Source organism: Microtus oregoni, unplaced genomic scaffold (genome assembly GCF_018167655.1).
Source record: "Microtus oregoni isolate MIOR12 unplaced genomic scaffold, Mior012 000001F_ref0000356, whole genome shotgun sequence".
NCBI lineage: Eukaryota > Metazoa > Chordata > Mammalia > Rodentia > Cricetidae > Microtus > Microtus oregoni.
The window spans coordinates 81,972,987-81,990,729 of NW_024543060.1; the positions used below are offsets into that span (position 1 = coordinate 81,972,987).

Sequence of the window (17,743 nt, forward strand, 5' to 3'; positions counted from 1 at the left end):
AGAACATGAAATGCAAGGCACTAAAGGGCTGGATTCTTAAATTCCATATAATTTCAATAAATTAAAATGTAAATCTCCACATCTGGTTAAGGTCTAGTGAATTACCACAGCTGTTACATGCTGGGGAGCATTCTGTGCACTACTAGGCAGAAGCACATTTTATTTACAAATAGGTAAGTAAAAAATGGCTGTCGTAAGTATGCAGTAGAATATTAGTTTAAAAGTTGGAGGGAGAAAGGAATAGCACAATGTATGAAACAAATTTTGCAACTACATGGTCTGAAGTTTAATTTGGATACAGCTAATTTAGTAATAGTCAATTATGTTTTATGGATGAAGTTGATATTATTTATTGACCTGATGCTTCATAAGGCATATTTACTATAACAATTTCTATGTCATTCTTAATCTGTACCATTTAATGTTTTTATAAAAATAATACATATTAATTTATTTTCAATGCATATTTGAACAGAAGATGAAGGAAGAAGGAAAGGACCAAAGGATGACTCCACATGGTCAGATGCAGCTAAAGCTGGAGATATCTGAGGCTGGGGAGTGGGGTACATAAATCTGGCTCCTAAGGAATGGGCAAACCCTCGACTATTGAGTCTATGGGTCATAATGATATGTGTGTGTATGTGTATGTGTGTGTGTGTGTGTGTGTGTGTGTGTGTTATATTGCATGAGGATGTGTATACGCATGTATATATACATACATAAATGCCTTTTCTTTTTAAAGATTTACCTCTGGGTTTACATTTTTATCAGTGCTTCTTTTCAGGCTTCAAGACAGGGTGTGCATTAATTAAAAACAACTGTGAGCATTTACAAATCAGCTGCACGTTTCAGGGCCATGGCTGTCTGTTTCCTTCATGTACACTTACTGTTGAGAAGAATTGTGTTCACTAAACAAGGAAGCAAAGATGATGTCACATCTAAGCTGCAAACACATTTCCGTGATTCCACATTATTACACTGCATTTAAGTTTTGATTCAGGAGAAGAAAAGTGAAAACTTTTCCCCTGTATTTTGCTTTATTAGTAACAACTAAAGCGTCTTTATTTAAGAAGAGAATGTCTTTCTGTGAAGATTGTTTAATTGAACTCTGCTAAGCACGCAGGTCACAAATTTCACCTGTTCTACTTCGAGCAGATGAGGGAGGGGGACTTGATGGGGGAGGGAGAGGGAAATGGGAAGCAGTTGCGGGGAGGAGGCAGAAATCCTTAATAAATAAATAAATTAAAAAAATAAATTAGATATGAAGTATATAAAGTGCCTTTCATATTGAAATTTTAGTCTTGATGCTTCCCATAAAGCATGGTCATGTCTTTATCGATCATGTCTTGCAATATGTCAACATTTCAGCTCTGTGATAGAGATTAACAGCACCAATCAGAAAGACAAACCTCAGAGCAATATCAGCCTTTCGACGGTCCTGTCTTCTATCCTTCTCTACATAGGAGTCACAGAATGGAGGGAATGGCAGACCATTATTTTTTAGGGTTTCTGGAATCCCCTATCCTTAAATATCTTTCGATTAAACTTTTCTTTGTATTTTATAGCTATTTCCCAACACAATATGGCAAAAGGGTAACTTTTTAAAATTAGCATTGAAAAATATGTTTCAAAAGCATTGAAATAGCTAATTCATCATCTTAGCTCTGGAATGTTAATGGCTGGAAACAACACAATTTACCACCATCTGTCTCACTTGTCTCTCCTTCTTTCCACTCTGTCTCACAGATGATGTGAACAGCAGTTTTAATGAAAGTCAGGCTACACATATAATATCGAGTGATGGTCCTTGATTTTTGATGGCACAGAGAAACAAAACCTATCTAAAATAAATATTCAGTGTCATTTTTGTAAGCCAGTAGTCTTCAGACAAGCAGGAATTATTTTTCATCAGTACAGATAAGTTATATTGTTTAAATCCATCAATTTAATGAGTACAAAGTAAACTAAATAATGCCACTCCAGTGCTCACAAACATAAGACATCTTTTACTGTCTTTAATGGATGAATTTTCATCATTTGACAATAATATGGTTTCATTAATTCAGAGCTTTTAATAATAGCATAAGACCTTTGAATATTCTTGTGGTTGTAACATATCTGTTATAGATATTTATTCCATTATCCAATTACTAAAGAGAATTTTTGAATTTGTTTCTTTAGGGCTAGGAAGGTAGCTCATAGATAAAACAGTTTCTCTAGCTAAGACAAATGCCAGGTGCATGACATTCCCAAGCTCATTTAGTGAATCAGGGTTGTTGGAAAAATTGCTAGGCAGGAAGAATAGCCAATTCAGAGAGTGCTGAGTTCAATGAGAGCTCATGCCTCAAAAAATAAACTGTTGAGCTATGGAAGAAAACATGCAATGGCAACCTGCATTTTCCAAATAGTATTTGTGCAGACATGTACATGTACATCCAATATATGTGTGCCCATACACATGTGAACAGACATACACAACAGCTCACCCACCATATACGCATGCAGAGAAAATGGCTTTAGTCATATCCTATTGATTTTTGAGAGGCAATTGATTACAGAATGTTGATTTTATACTAGTAAATTTCTTAGCCCTATGATGAATTCTAAGAATTATACATGGCTTATTTTGGATATCAACTTCAAATTTCTCAATGCTGTTTATACCGCTTGAGTTGTCAAATGGAGAAAATCTCTTTTCGTTCTTAAGCTTATTTCAGAAATAATTATGAAGCTCTAAAATTTTAATTAAGTTCTCCATGTATTAGTTAACCTAATTATATATTTCTTCTGCTTTAATTTATTGTGGCAGCATGAACTAACTAGCATTCTAATTTTACAAAATTGTAATACAACATGGCCACGGTATGAATTTTATACATTACAAGATTTATCATAAAAATCCTTTAGGTATTAAATTGACTATTCTTATGATATGGTAACCCACAAATTTTCTTGAAGTGCTAAACTTCTCAAGGCTTTTGTTATTTTATTGGATTTTGTCTTCTCTTGTTACACTTTGAAAATGTATATGAAGGACTAGAGTTGTTTAGCCTTTAAATGAAGACACGAGTCTGAAATTGAACTGGGAAATTTGAAAATGTTATTAGATATCATTGATAAAAACATTTTATACCTCTAGTCTTTTAGCGATGTATGTCTTTAGTAAGAATGTGAGGGTTTAATATGGCATATAATTACTACACATCAACAGGACTCAATTATCAATAAGTATGATTTCTAGTATGAGGATCAAATCACAACTCATCCCCTCTCAGTTCCAGAATCTTCTGACAATAGCTCTTTGTTGGTTATGATTATTTAACTTAACTTTATTTATTTCTCATATAAAGCATATAAAATTATGCTTTTCACATGTACATGAATATGTAGGATATAGGTTACATTTCTTAATGGACTGCTTCTTTCACTATCTGGACCCATCCCCAAGCTAAGCAAATTGCTACATTTCTTACTGTGGCAAAAAATATTCCATTTTCATCTTCTGTCCTCAGGTGAGTCTGCCCCCTCTGGCAGAAATACCCCTCAGGAAACATCTTCTGTGCCAATTTAGGATCAGTGGGACTCTACAAATAGAAAAGCCTGCACTCGGTTGCTGTGTTCCCCAGTGTGTGCACTCTTTCAGCAACAAATGTGTGTGCACACATGCCCATATATGTGATGGAGGAATTTTACTGTGTAATCACCCTGTCATATTGGAAAGCCATCCTGGGGTATTTAGATTAGATTTTGATTCTAGGCAAAAAGTCATACTCACCTAGTGTTTTCTCTATGCTAGTGACAAACATTTTATATTAATCCCACTTTGTAAACTATCGTGATGATGAGATTTTGAGTTGGAAGTCAACTAGTTCAGCATCAGCAGGCCCCTGGCATATTTTTTCTCTTTGCTCTAGCCCTGTGTAATATTTTCAGCCATCCCTGGGACTTGAGGGATTACATTCTGTATGCTTTAGTTTACCGTCACTTGCATACTGAGAATACACAAATCCAAATATTACTGGAAAAATTCTTTCCCTGGGATGACTTGATCTTGGTTTTCTGTGTTTCATCTAATTTTTCCTTCAGAGGTATTTTCAAACCTCAATTGAATTTTCCAGGTTTGTAAAAGAACAATAATGTCACTTCAGACAATCTTATATATCAGATATTTATATTATGATTCATAACAGTAGCAAAATTGCAGTTATGAAGTAACAACAAAAATCTTGTATGGTTGGGGTTATCAGACATGTATTATCTGCTCTCAGTTTACTCCTTGGCATGCTCTGTTTTTAGTTATTTGCTCATTTGACACAAGTTATGATTAAGTAGCTGAGGCTGTCCTTTTATCAAGGATTCTCTTGTCTTTGCCTCTTCTTTTGCCAATCTCGGGATTCCTAGTCTGTACCACCAGGCTAATTTTGATGTTATAATTCTTTAATAGTCTATCAGCCTTAAGAGCATAGAATTGCTAATTTTACTTAATAATGCTGTTTTCAGTGCAAAGGTATGTTCATATACTTTGCCAGCCACATAGAAGCAAATAGAACTGACAGCATACCATGAAGGCAGCCAGAAAATTGGAAGCAACTCTAACAGAATGGTCCAGAGCAGCCAACCCTAGTCCTGAATTTGACACATGGTCTTGACACATAAAGCTGCCATCATCATGCATTCATTTGGGAAATAACTGAACTTCCCCCATGCAATGGCACAAAGGCTGACTTAAGCCAAGATAGGTATTCCCTAAATAGCTGTGCTTCCATTATGGTAAGCAGTCAGACAAACAGAAAAACAATTGCAATTCTAAATATAGTATTATGTAAGAGGCGAAAGATAAAGAAACACTACAAGGAGAAAAACTATGACTACATTTTTTTTAATGTTATATAGTAAGTTGCTGTTTGAAGCGGGTATATTCAGAAAGTTTAGTAGGAAGCATATGCCAGAACATAGAACATGCAAAAAGGCGATCCAAAGACAGATAAAAGAATGCTGAATATAAAGTCTTTTCTGTGATGTGATGAAAAGGCTAAAGGCAACTGAAATGTCAGGCAATTTTTGTTAGTGTAGAATTGTAGCATAATAAACAAGTTAGTCTGGGACTATAACAGGAAAATAGATTTTAGGGGTAAAGAGCTAGAAATCAAGAAAGCTGACACTTGGGCAATCCACTAGAGCAGTGGTTCTCAACCTTCCTAATGCTGCAACTTTTCGATACATGTTTTCATGTTGTGATAACCCCAAACATACATTACTTTTGTTGTTGCTTCATAAAGGTAATTTTGCTACTGTTAAGAATCATACTATCTAATATACAGGATTGTCTTAAGTGACCCCTTTGAAAGAGTCATTTGGCCCACAAAGGGCGGAAACTTACATGTTGAAACTCCTGGACTAGAGACATGATGTTACTTTTACCACTCAACAGTAGAAATTGTTAGAAATGAGAGGTTTAAGAGGTACAATTTGCCATGAGGTGTCCCTCAGAGCTGGTGGCTTCTGGGAGAGGTAGAGTCACTTACATGTGGGGATATAGTCACATCCAGACTAAAATAGGCAGCTCTAATTGAACTCAGTAGATTAATTAGTTAACTACCTTTAATGGGAGATCATGAAGTTAAGAGGAAGATGTGATGGAGTTTCTGTGAGAGATGGAGGTAATAGGTTACGATTACGAAAGATTGCAAAATGACATGATAGTCTCAAAGAAAACAAAATGCATATTTTGAAAGCTGTTTGCAAAGACAAATAAACAACACGGTGCATCATATTTTAAGCAGATCTGACGTGGATCTATTATTGTGAGACATGGAACCATCTTAGGAGATTCTGAAGAATCCCGAACCAGAAATAAGGAGGTAGTCAGTCGAAGAAAGGGCAGAGTGAACTTGGAAAAGATTGAGGTGGAATGAAAAATAAGCTGTCTAATTAAAACCTGAAGTCACAGAGATTAAAAAAAAATACTAGCGACTCTGTGTAAGATAAGTTTGCTAAGTTTCTCCACACCAGGAACGTCATGTAAATGAAAAGAAAGAGCAGTGTCAGCAAGATTGAAACTAGTGTAGGAGTTTAATGTAACAACAGTCTGAACTCTGGAAGTAGGCAAGGGAAACTCTAAAAAAAAAAAGACACAGATAATAAAATACAATCAAAAGCAGTGCAATGATTGTGTTAATGTGCCCTTAAAGATTGCTAAATGCTAATGTGGTAAAGGCGTGGAATACTATTGGAAAACAGTGAAACTTTCCAGAGATGGGAACTGGCCACAGACTTTAGGTAGTCTCGTTGGGTTTGTATGCTTGAAAAGGATTAAGCGATCTGAAACTCTTCTTCTTGTACGGTTTCCTGCAGTTGACTCTGTGTTAGCCATGAGTACACCCACTAGAAACCAAACAGTGGGCTATTTGGACCAGACCTAATACCACCAAAATTGTGAGCCAAAGTAGATTCTTATCTTTGTAACCTAACTCCTGCAGGCATTTCATTAAGGGAAAATTAATGAACACAAACATGGATTCCTGTAGATGTAGAAAAAAAATATACATATCCAATTAAGAAAATTTATGTTCCCACAAAAACTTTAAACTTTGAATGGCCTAAGATTTATTTTCCATGATAATAGAGACCAAAAAAAGAGGGAGGAAATTGAAGCATTCAGATAACTATCCATTCTATAATCAAAAAGAAGCATTTTAAGACGGAGTTTGTCTGTGAATGATGGCCGTAAGAAAGAGAAAAATTAAAGAGGGGTTACAATGAATGCTAATATGAAATAAATTGCTTTAATAAATGACTTTCAGGTAACAAGACCACATTATATAACTAGCAAAAATGAGACATGGATAACCTGCTTGAGAATTACTGTGTATCATGGCATATGAGGCATGGCAAATTATGGTTTGGGATAAATTTAAATGATTCACTTCAGGCTCAGTGTTCCCTCTTTCTAAATATGGCAATTATATTAATCAGCTCTCATTGTGAATGTGTAGTGCTATTGTTTGACTCCATATGTAAGTCATTTCCAGTCAATGATTCCTGTCAGGAAACATGGGGATTTCTGAGCTATAGAACAAAGAAGAATTTATTCATGTATTTATTGATAAGGCAATTTCTGCTATCTGGAAATTGAGAAGAATGCAGCACAGAATTGTGTATTGATTTTAATTTCAATACAAGAAGTAATAATATGTTGGGGTAGGTGGAGCTTGTCTTTTGCTCCTGAAATAAAATTGGTTTGTATGAATTCATGTTTATATTGAAGGAGTGATCAATATTATATGTAAAAGTGGGGGTTGCAGAGGAAAGCAATTAATAAAAGTGCATGTATCAAGACTGAAACACTCTTTGCTACATGTTATCAGAGAAAGAAATGCAAGTGTAATCTAAGCATTTATACATTCAATGAGATCCTTGAAGGACAAATTGGATTTGCTTCCTCATATAGAGTTGGCAAAGGTTAAAGATATAACCTAACTTCTCACTACATTGATACAAAGCACAAATAAAATGGTAAATTTATAGGTAAATAAAAACATTTGATATTTAAACAAAATGAATAAAATATGATTCCCCATTAAGGACTTTGGGTAAATATTTCACTATTTGTGTGACCTTAGAGAGACACTGAAAATGAGGTGAAGAAATATGGTATATTAGAAGAAAGTCAGGTAGGTTTATTGAACAATATCAAGGAAATAAAAAAGTTGTATGGAAAGATAGCCACCCAACCATAATAAGGCCATTGGAGATGATGAGAAAGAGTCATGGAGTTGGAAGTGGATGGTCAGCCATGTCAAAATTAGGACAGAAATCATAAATAAAAGAATATCCAAATTAAGAAAGAATAACACAAAATTAAAATTGTAGATCATAGAAACCATTGCAACCTTAGGGGAACATCTTGGCAGTGCAGTGGTGCCAGCCAGTTAGAAGATGATTCAGGTGGTGGAGAGGGCAGAGGTCTGGTTCTGCAGGTATATCCGGGGAGGTGGGCATGGGCAGGGCAGTAGAATTGAGTGACTATAGAGGGTAAAGGAAAGACCTTTGAGTTTTGTGTTTTTAACAATAGGAAAATTTCACTTTTGAACCAGGAAAACAATGGGAACTGGCGTTGAGAAGATGAATGCAAGAAACCACACACGGTATGAGCGCCGTTGCCACGCCTCCATTCTCCCTCAATTGATCCCATTCTTCGGACCGCGTGGCAGCTCTTACTTCGAAGAAATATGAAGAGTATTTCTTGAACTGAACCTAATGTAAAGGTAAGGATCAAAGTCCCAAAAGCTGGTTTAACAGGAGGGAATGCAAACCAAAATTTACAAAATGGAGTGGGGCAAGAACCCTAAAAACAGAATGCAATTATTTTTTGTTGTTACCTCTAAGGTATATTTGAAACTGTTCCATCTGACCACACTCCCATCAGATTCCTCTTAAGAATCACAAAATCACCCTCTATTAAAAAGCCTTCCAGGGTTGATTTATGTCAAGATGTACTCCAAAATTATATTTTCTACTTAACTATATTTGAAAGCAAATTGCTTGTTTTTCCTTTACTTTTCTCTTATCAAAAATACTTTGTACTTCCATTATCCTAATCTCTTGATATTACACTCCTTGTGCTGTTTTCCCCAATGGCATTTTAGTAATGCCCTGACTCATAATGGAACGAAACTCTAGTCATGCTCTTAGATCTAAGAGCACATGCTATTCATGTCTAAAATTGTCTACGCAATCAGGTTCTTGGGAAGTCTGAATCCCTGACTTTAAAAGCTCTTATGTGCCTTGCATCAACGCTTTACAAAGCCTTCAAACTATTCCAAGCAACCACTAATCTAGGAAGCTCAAATGGAAAAGATGAAAACACATACCAATCTTTTAAACTGTGTATCCATCTTTAAACTGTTGAAATTCAGTGACTAAAGGCGATGGCGAAGGAAAAATAGAAGGGCACATAACATGAAGAGAGGTCATTTCTAGAGGCAATGAACCAGCAAGTTATAAATCCAAATTTAAAATTGCATATATTAAAGTTGGTCACACTTATCTTTGTAATCCAGAATAGAAAAAGAGCCTCAAACTGAGTGATTATGGAAATATGACAGAAATTGAAATGTATAGCTAGAAACTGATAGCACTGTTTGTGCTGGATAATACCATGTCAACTTGACACAAGCTAGAGTCATCTGAAAAGAGGGAATCGTGATTAAAAAAAAAACGTCTCCATAATATCTGTCTCTAAAGCATTTTTTCATTTGGATAGTGCCATCCCTGGACTGGTGGTCCTGGGTTCTGTAAGAAAGCAGACTGAGAAAGTTACAGAAAGCAAGTCAGTAAGCTTACAATGGGCTTATTTATAGATTATTTTATAATCTTTTACCAGTACAAAATTTAGAATTATGGCTAAAAAGCTACAGTGCAGGTGGAAGGGGAAGCTGAACTGATCTCATTGGCTAAGTGGAAAACAGGAGACAAGGAACAATAACATGGGAAACTGATAATAAATAGAAAAATATATAGCCATGGCAGACTTAAAATAACAATATATTATCTGAAACACATGGATAAGCTATTTTTTAAGAAGGAGGGATTTCCAAACTATATAAAACAATTATATTTTTAGATATTGTTATTCCTAAATAATATACCTTCAACTTTAAGAACATCAGAAGTCAAAAGAAAAAGAAGAGAAAACAGATGTATTATCCTTATCAAATAAATAAGGAAGCAGGCCTGGAGGAGCATGGCTCGCTCACTGAAGGTTCTTCATATGGAAGGAATTCCTATAGTTCTGTGGATCCCCAGTTAGTCTCTAAGAGAGAATTGCCATTAGAGAGTGTGGTTGAGGTCTTGTTGACGTCTTCCTATTCATGAGACCTCTCTTGCATGCCCTTCAGCCATGGTGCTTTCTGCCTTTTGACCCCCACAAGAGGCTGAACCCATGAGTCTGCTTTCATCCCTTCTGAACTTGCTAAATTAATTTTTTGCTTTTCATTTGATCATGCTTTCAATTATAAAGCACCTTGACCTTTTATATGACTGTGGTCCCATGAATACCATTTAACCTCCATGGATCGCAGATTTCTCAGCTGTTATATGAATTTAAAAGGTAGTTCTTTTAGAGGGATAATTAATGGATGAAACAATTGAGTAAGGCCCTGGCATGCTGCTCAGCATTTGGCTCCATTGTAACTATTTATGGTTCTCTATTTTAATGTGTAGCTTCTACTTGCAAATTGGTTCCCACTTTGTCTCTTAGCCACCCATGAACCTGCCTAGGACATTGCAACTATTTTTGATTAGCAGTCTTAAATGACCTTCTTGTCTCTTGTCTTCTATTCTTGATTTCTACAGTGTTTTGCTTGGGGGATGGGAGCCTGAATAAATATTGTGGCAATAGATAGACCAATCCAAAACTGGTTATTTTCTTCAGAGGTGTAAATTGGTGACTTAGTACCCGAATCAGATGTTTTGATTTGTTGTGCTAACAGCTAATCAAGATAAGGGGGCATCAGGCCATTTTCTATTTAGGTTAGTTGGGGTTACAGCAAAGACATATTTCATGGTCCTAAATGTCCTGTAACTTTGACCGTTTGTTTACTAAGTGAATAGAAGGGTTTAAGTAAGAATAGTGAACTGTATTATAAAACCAATCCACAGAACTGTGCACTCCATCCCATTAACTATACACATTATCCTAAAATAAGGCACTTCTCAAAAGTTACCTTGTTTGTGATACAAGAAAAAATAGACAAGGATAGAAAGTAACAACACCACCAACAACAAAAAAAACAAAGCCTTAGACAAAGTAGCATCCATCAGTACCTTAAACACATTGATATTGCTGCTTCTTTCATTCTAAATTACATTTAAGTAGCAGGAGACTAAGACAGTGTTACCTTTTATAATGTTTTGCTTGATCCTTTGAAAGAGGTTCCAATGAGCCTGTACTTGACAGTTTCCTTCTTAGGCCATTTTCATACATCCATTGTGGACTATAAACACAAAGTTTTTCCAGTTAATATCACAAATGTGTGCTGTCATTTGTCATGATTTGTCTTTCTTGATTACTTTAACCAGAAGACCTAAAGGAAATATTTTCATTGAGTTAAGTTTAATTGAAGAATTTGAGTTATAGCCACGAAAGGACAGATTTTGGCAAACCACTTAAATACTCTCAGAATCTCTCATCACATCCTGAATTCTAATTAGGCAAATATAAATTGGTCTCTGTCAGAGCACTGTGCCCCCAAAACAAACTCCGTGTCTAAAATGAAAAGGAACAAACGTCAGCAAAGCTGAGACATGAGGATTTATGGTAAGAAAATCTTCCTTAAAGAAATAGTGCTTTTCATGTTGTTCTGTGTTTATCCCCAACCAAAGAAAATAATTAGAACTATTTTTCAAAGGTGAAAAGTAAAAATGTCCATATATGAATGCTATGGGTATGTACATATATATGCATGTACACACATATGTGTATATATGTATGTGTCTGTATGCATGTATGTATGTATGTATGCATGGGAATGATCAAGTTACCAGTTTTTTATCTTAGAAATACTAATAGGGCTTATCATGATAAAAAGGAAAAATTGTGTAGGACTTTATTTAGCAATGATCCTCAATATTGTGTTTTGATTCCGTGTTGCTTTTCATTACATTTATATCTGCTGTTTTGTCATTTTTGTCATCAAGGTGTCTGTCATGCTCTCTACTTTTGTACCGGTTTTGTGATCTTCCTGTTGAGACTACCTCACACATGTTTTAGGCTCTATGTCAATTTCATGGCGCTTCATACATTTGATAAGGATGAACAGACAATGGACACACTCAGACCTGATCATGTATCTTCCCAGCTATGCTCTGCCTAACACAATGCCATCCACATAAGGATTCAGTGCGTGGCTTAAAGGAGAGCTGATGGGATAGAACCAATCCATGTCTAAACATAGATTTGGAGGGCAACTGAAATGAGGCAGAGCTTGTTTGGAGTCAGTAAATAAGAACAATGGTTTAGAAACTCTGACAAGAAAATATTACTCAGTGCTGATAAAGGGCACACAGGCTTAATTCTACAAATGCCAGTAACCTTGCTTTGAACTGAGTTAAAAGACATAATGTTCTAAGTTAGCCGCTCACTGCTTCAGCAGAAAGTTGAGGTTTAAGAGTCTGTTTATTTAGCAACCTGTGATGGCATATGCTTTTACTCCCAGTACTCAGAAGGTAGAGGCAGACAAGTCTGTAAATTTGAAGCCAGCCTGGTCTACAGAGCAAGTTCCAGGGTAGCCAGGGTTACACAGAGATATCCTGTCTTGAAAACAAAACAACAAAATAAACAAACCAAAAATCTCCAAAACAACAAAAAACAAATAAGAATAAAAAAATAGTTATTAATTTTTACTACAAAAATTCTTTGCCATATAAATGACAATATTTGATGTTTAAACAAACATAGAGAAGTTGTCTTTTGTGGTTTTAGTGGAATAATATCTCAGGATCCATGTGTACTCAGGAAACACCCAAGCCAAAATCAAATTCTATTATGTATTTTTATTACATTGCTCTACTAATGTTATTTACACAAAAAATGGTTGTACAGAAAATATATCCCTGTCACCTACTACACTGGTGACTAATACATAAACTAGAGAAATTCTGTACTATTTCCAGATATCTGTTATTAAGCAAGTCAATAAGTGTAGTTATTCTAGTTAAGTGAAGTTTAATATTTTGAAGCATAAGAAATAAGTAGGGATGCTCAATAAATCCCAAAGCCATGCTATTCACTGGTACAAAGTCACCTATAAAGGGAAAATGGTCAAATATTGTCCAATAGCTCATTGCCATGCCATATAGTTTCTCAGTAATTTGTAAACATGAATATCAGCTGAGAATCTGGGCTCATGTGGATGCACTGGAGGGTATCCTATTTTCAAAAACATTAATTTGGAATGTAAATATACTAATGAATATGCAGTTTGAAAACTGAAATGATCATTTATTTCTGAAGCCTTGTTTCATTTCATTCTTTAAAGAGGAACAAAATTAGGATCAATGTCTATTACCTTCTGTTAGGTGATGGAGGATAAGGGATCACATGATTCATGGAAAGCCATTACGCATACTCAGTGCAAATTACTCAAGAATCAACAGGGTTAGCATCTACATAGGCCATCATTGCCTCTCTGCACATTTGGGAGTATGAGGTCCCCATTTTGAGGACTTTATGATAATACACCATTAATACCAAGAATGGCATTTCAAACCGTTTAGGTGATGAATACAGACTTACAGAAATCACAAGAAAGTTTCTTAACCCTTGCAAATGAGGTCAAGTTTTACAAAGTTTAAGCAAACAAATGCTACAGAACTTATGTCATAACCAGAACTTGAACTCTGCATATTTAGTACCACGTTCATGTAATTTACCTTTAGTGGTGTCTCCATTCCCTAAAAGTTTTCAAACATATCCTTATAGGTCCAAGAAATAAATTTGGGTAAGTATATATGGATGTTACTAATTTAGAAGCATCAATGAGCTCCTCATCTCATATTGTATACAGATTATTTTCCATTTGTTTTATTACATGCTATTTATTGATAAGAATGGCTGGTCATTCTGAGAAGTACTAGTATGGAATGCAGAATAATCACATAAAATTAGTGTTTCTAGAACATTCGGTTCAGTGGGAAGAGACAAATTCTAAAAATAGATCAAATAATAAATAAATAAATATTCAAGAGCATTGGAGAAGACAAGGATATTCAGGGATGCATTTTAGAATAGAGGGGGTGAATGAAGAACTTACGAAAGCAAATACTAAGCAATGTAAACAAGAGAAAAAGCCTTGGCATTATCTGACAAGTGACAAGTAGCGTGTCTGAGACTGCAAGCTGCTGTCTGAAGTAGGCAATCAAGGATGTGTTTGTGCTGGGGCAGAAGAATAGTGACCATCACAGGACAGAGAAAGAATGGGACCATAGTAGATTGAGATGGGAGCATCTGTATGCCTTAAAACAGAGGATTAAAATGATGTAGGATATTTTGGGGGGAAATCACTGCTTATCAAAAAAATTAAAAATACTAAAGTGACAGGATAAGTGGCAGTGAGGCAGAAGGCCATAACAACATCAATGACAGAGAAATGATTTTCTTGTTGTTCTCATGAAGAGATGGTAGTGACCTAGAGAGAATCACACAGATGCATGGTGTGAGTCTGAACATGTTTGAAGGGTGGATAGAGAAGAGTAATTTGGGGTAGTAGAATATACATTGAATTAATAGCGATGATACCCACTTTAAAAAGTTAATAGAGATGGTCATTTATGCAATAAGAAAAACTTATTAAAAAGAGAAGAGATTGAGGGAGGCAAGATGTCAACAAAACTTTAAAATGTTCATTGTTTATTTTTACAACATATGTGTACATATGTGTAATATGTCAGGAACACAGTACCTACTGGTCATGGCAAAGATCATTATCAAGAAGGTTACTCAATATATGTATCTGGTTTATAAATAGATATATGAAATCTTAGAACATGAAGCTGGCTTTTTAGTCATAAAAAGGGAAGAAGGAGTTTGAAATTTAGAAAACTAGGGTAGAGGATTGGGGAGAGCTTGGGGGAATGAGGTAATTGAGGTGGAGAAAGGGTGGATATGGGAGCAGGGAAGAAGTCATCCTAACCAAGGGAGCCATTTTAGTGTTGGCAAGAGTCAGTTTGTGGCACTATTTTGTAGACTCTTAGAGGTGAAATACTGGCTGATAGAAGTAGTTCTTTACGGACAGGCCCTCAGAGGTGATGGTTGGTTCTCGGTTCCAGTAACATTGTGGTGGTTCCTTTAGCACAATGACGTGAACAGACTTCCCCAAATGCTTCTGCAATCATGAACTGGGCTCCCTCAATGTGCACACTTTCCAGACATCATTGTCTGCCACCCTCCGAAACTTTGAACTAAAGTAACGTTTTCCTGCAGTGAGTTCTTTCTGTGGGGCCTTGCTACTGCTGGGCACAGAAGTGACTGATGAGATTGGTGGTATTGCACTATAATGCCAGCTATTCCACAGGCTGAGGCAGAGGGATTGCAAGTTCAACGTTTCCCTGGGATATAGTGTGTGTACAAGGGCAGCTTGGGAAATTTATTGCAATTATGTCTCAAAATAAAATTTAAATTCAGGGCCGGGCGGTGGTGGCGCACGCCTTTAATCCCAGCACTCGGGAGGCAGAGGCAGGCGGATCCCTGTGAGTTCAAGGCCAGCCTGGCCTACAAAGGGAGTTCCAGGACAGGAACCAAAAGCTACAGAGAAACCCTGTCTCGAAAAACCAAAAAGAAAAAATAATAATAAAATTTATATTCAGGCATGAGATTTTAGTTCCAAATTAGAACACTTTCTTAGCAGGTTCATGACCCTCACTTCAATTCTAAGTACCATAGAAAAGTAGTAATGATTCTAGTTTACAAAAGGAAGAATAATTTATTTAATGTAATGGTTTTATACTTTGATCACTATTAATTTGGAGAACTGTTTAGTTTTTATTAGGTATTAAAAGGTTCACACCGTAAATGTGTACTTAATATACTTGACTACATTTATTTAAAGTTTTACTTTATTATTAAATGAAAATTAAGTCGAAACAAAGAAGCAGTATTTTCGGAAATACATTCTGAGGAAAGAGGTCTGGGTATTTCTCAATGATTAAAATTGCATTTGCTCTCACTAGGTAAAAATAAAAGTTGAAAGGAAAGAAATGTGTATATATTATATTCCTTATATTTGGTACTAGTGGTCTCTGAAAAGAGCATCAGATCCCCAGGAGCTGACGCTATAGGCTATTGTGCACCTCCTGGTGCGGATGCAGGAACCCAGTTCACATCCTCTGCAGCAGCAGTTTGCATGCTTCCAACCCTGTCCTAAAACAGCCAGTCTTTCCTAATTGCATGTGTAAAATTTTCAGTTCTCGTATTTTCGACAGTACAGTTCACACTCTGAAACAATTTAGACTTGAATTTTCTGTCTCTATTATTTCTGCATTCCATTGGCTGCCTGAGTCTAGTTCCATGCAAAAGACTCCCAAATGTCATTACTTTGTTGTAACAAGCAAGGGAGAAAGGAATGTCTTAAATTAATTCTTTAGACCATACTTACACCAGATTTTATTTTCTTTTTGCATCCTTTTCTGCCTGTGGTATTAGTGTGGTCCTTAAATCAGGCCTGGAGCTATTCATTGCTAAATGATTCACCAATGACAGAATTTATTGCGTTTCTTACTAAAAATTTTATTCTTGCTTAAGGAAAAAAATTAGAAATTATCTTTTGAAATGTTGTATCACAGGGAAAAACAGCAAAAGCAAGTTTTGTAACATTATTTATAAATAGGTAAAAATGCACGAAATTTATTAAAATTTTATTATTCTATAATTGCAGTTTTTCCGCCTTCCTTTTCCTCCCTCCAGTGAAGGAATTTGAAAGAGTTTCCCATATTCAGTCACTATGCTCTTAGATAACACTGAATCTTCCTGTGAATTCTAATAAAAACGTTTCTTTGAGCTTATTCTATTGGAGTACGTTGGATCCTTTAGGCCATATTATTTAGTATCTGCTGCTGTTGTAACTGAATCTACTTATGTTAGGTTAGGAAGAATTCTTTGCTTCTTGGGTTTCACCAAGCTATCTTCTGTTGGAATCCTCATAGGTCCCTTCACGTAGCAAGTCTGCACTTACTTTACCTGGGATACTTGCTTTCTCTTTTTTTGTATTTAGTTAGCATTGAGGCTAGCTCTAACCCGAGATCGCTTATTGCCCCACTGAAAAAGTTCCTAAATTAAATCTATTTTGGCATCTTGCTCTCTTTCTGATATTTCTTTGATAATCCAAATAATTATTTGAGATTGTCCCTAAACACAGCAGTTTGTTGAAAATGCAGATATTTTAAGTGTATGTATTCTTAAGTTTAAAGAGGAAACACTTTTAAGTTTCTACTGAGTTGTTTGCTATTTCAAAACATATTCTCTTTCAAAATAATTGTATACATTTTCTTTTAGATATTTCTCTGTTTGAAAAAATCAACATAATAGAGGGACACATATACTCTAACTTATTTTATATTCTGTTTTAGTTTCTGTCTTGTGTTTTAAGCCAAACTCTGGTAAAGCATGGGTAATTCTTTTACACGTCTTGTACATAGGCTCTGCTAAATTTCTATAAATGTAATAGAAATGGGTTATCAACATTTCAGCCTCTGGGTGCTCAGCATACATCGATTGTTTACAGAGTTAAGCCGGGCAACAAGAATTTAAAGCATCTTGAAATCGTTCCATGATTAGACTTCCTTGAGTTCCATGTCACCCAGAAAATTCTCCCTGAAGGACCCATTTTAATCTCTTCCTCTGGTCCTGTTCAAGAAAAGCAAAAATAGAAACCTCGTGGAGTGCAGTGTTGATGTGAAGTACATTGTTTAAAAGAGGATACCTGGAAATGGCCACATAGTACAAACATTCACCCGGACCAGATTCACAATACCAATTGTTTGCCTTAATGTCCTGTGCTTTTTATAAAGCATTTCCAGTGACTACAATCTCAAGAGAATATAAGGTTATTTCTCTAAACGATAAGCATGTGGAGTAAATAAAAGCTGATTTAAACCTTTCACACAGCCAATACAGGAAGATCATTAATGATTAGGTCTATGTAGGGGTTAAATCTGATAGCACCAAAAACTCTTCTTTTGATAAAAA

The 17,743-nt window shown here is 35.6% G+C and overlaps 1 long non-coding RNA gene across 1 annotated transcript in view; it reads left to right on the forward strand.

The window, feature by feature from the left end:
- The window catches only part of LOC121457082, a 121,451-nt gene that overhangs the window by 39,747 nt on the left and 63,961 nt on the right, over positions 1-17,743 (forward strand). Inside the window, exon 2 of the long non-coding RNA XR_005975676.1 lies at positions 8,097-8,267. This is a non-coding gene — a long non-coding RNA (uncharacterized LOC121457082). The remainder of the gene's footprint in view (positions 1-8,096; positions 8,268-17,743) is intronic.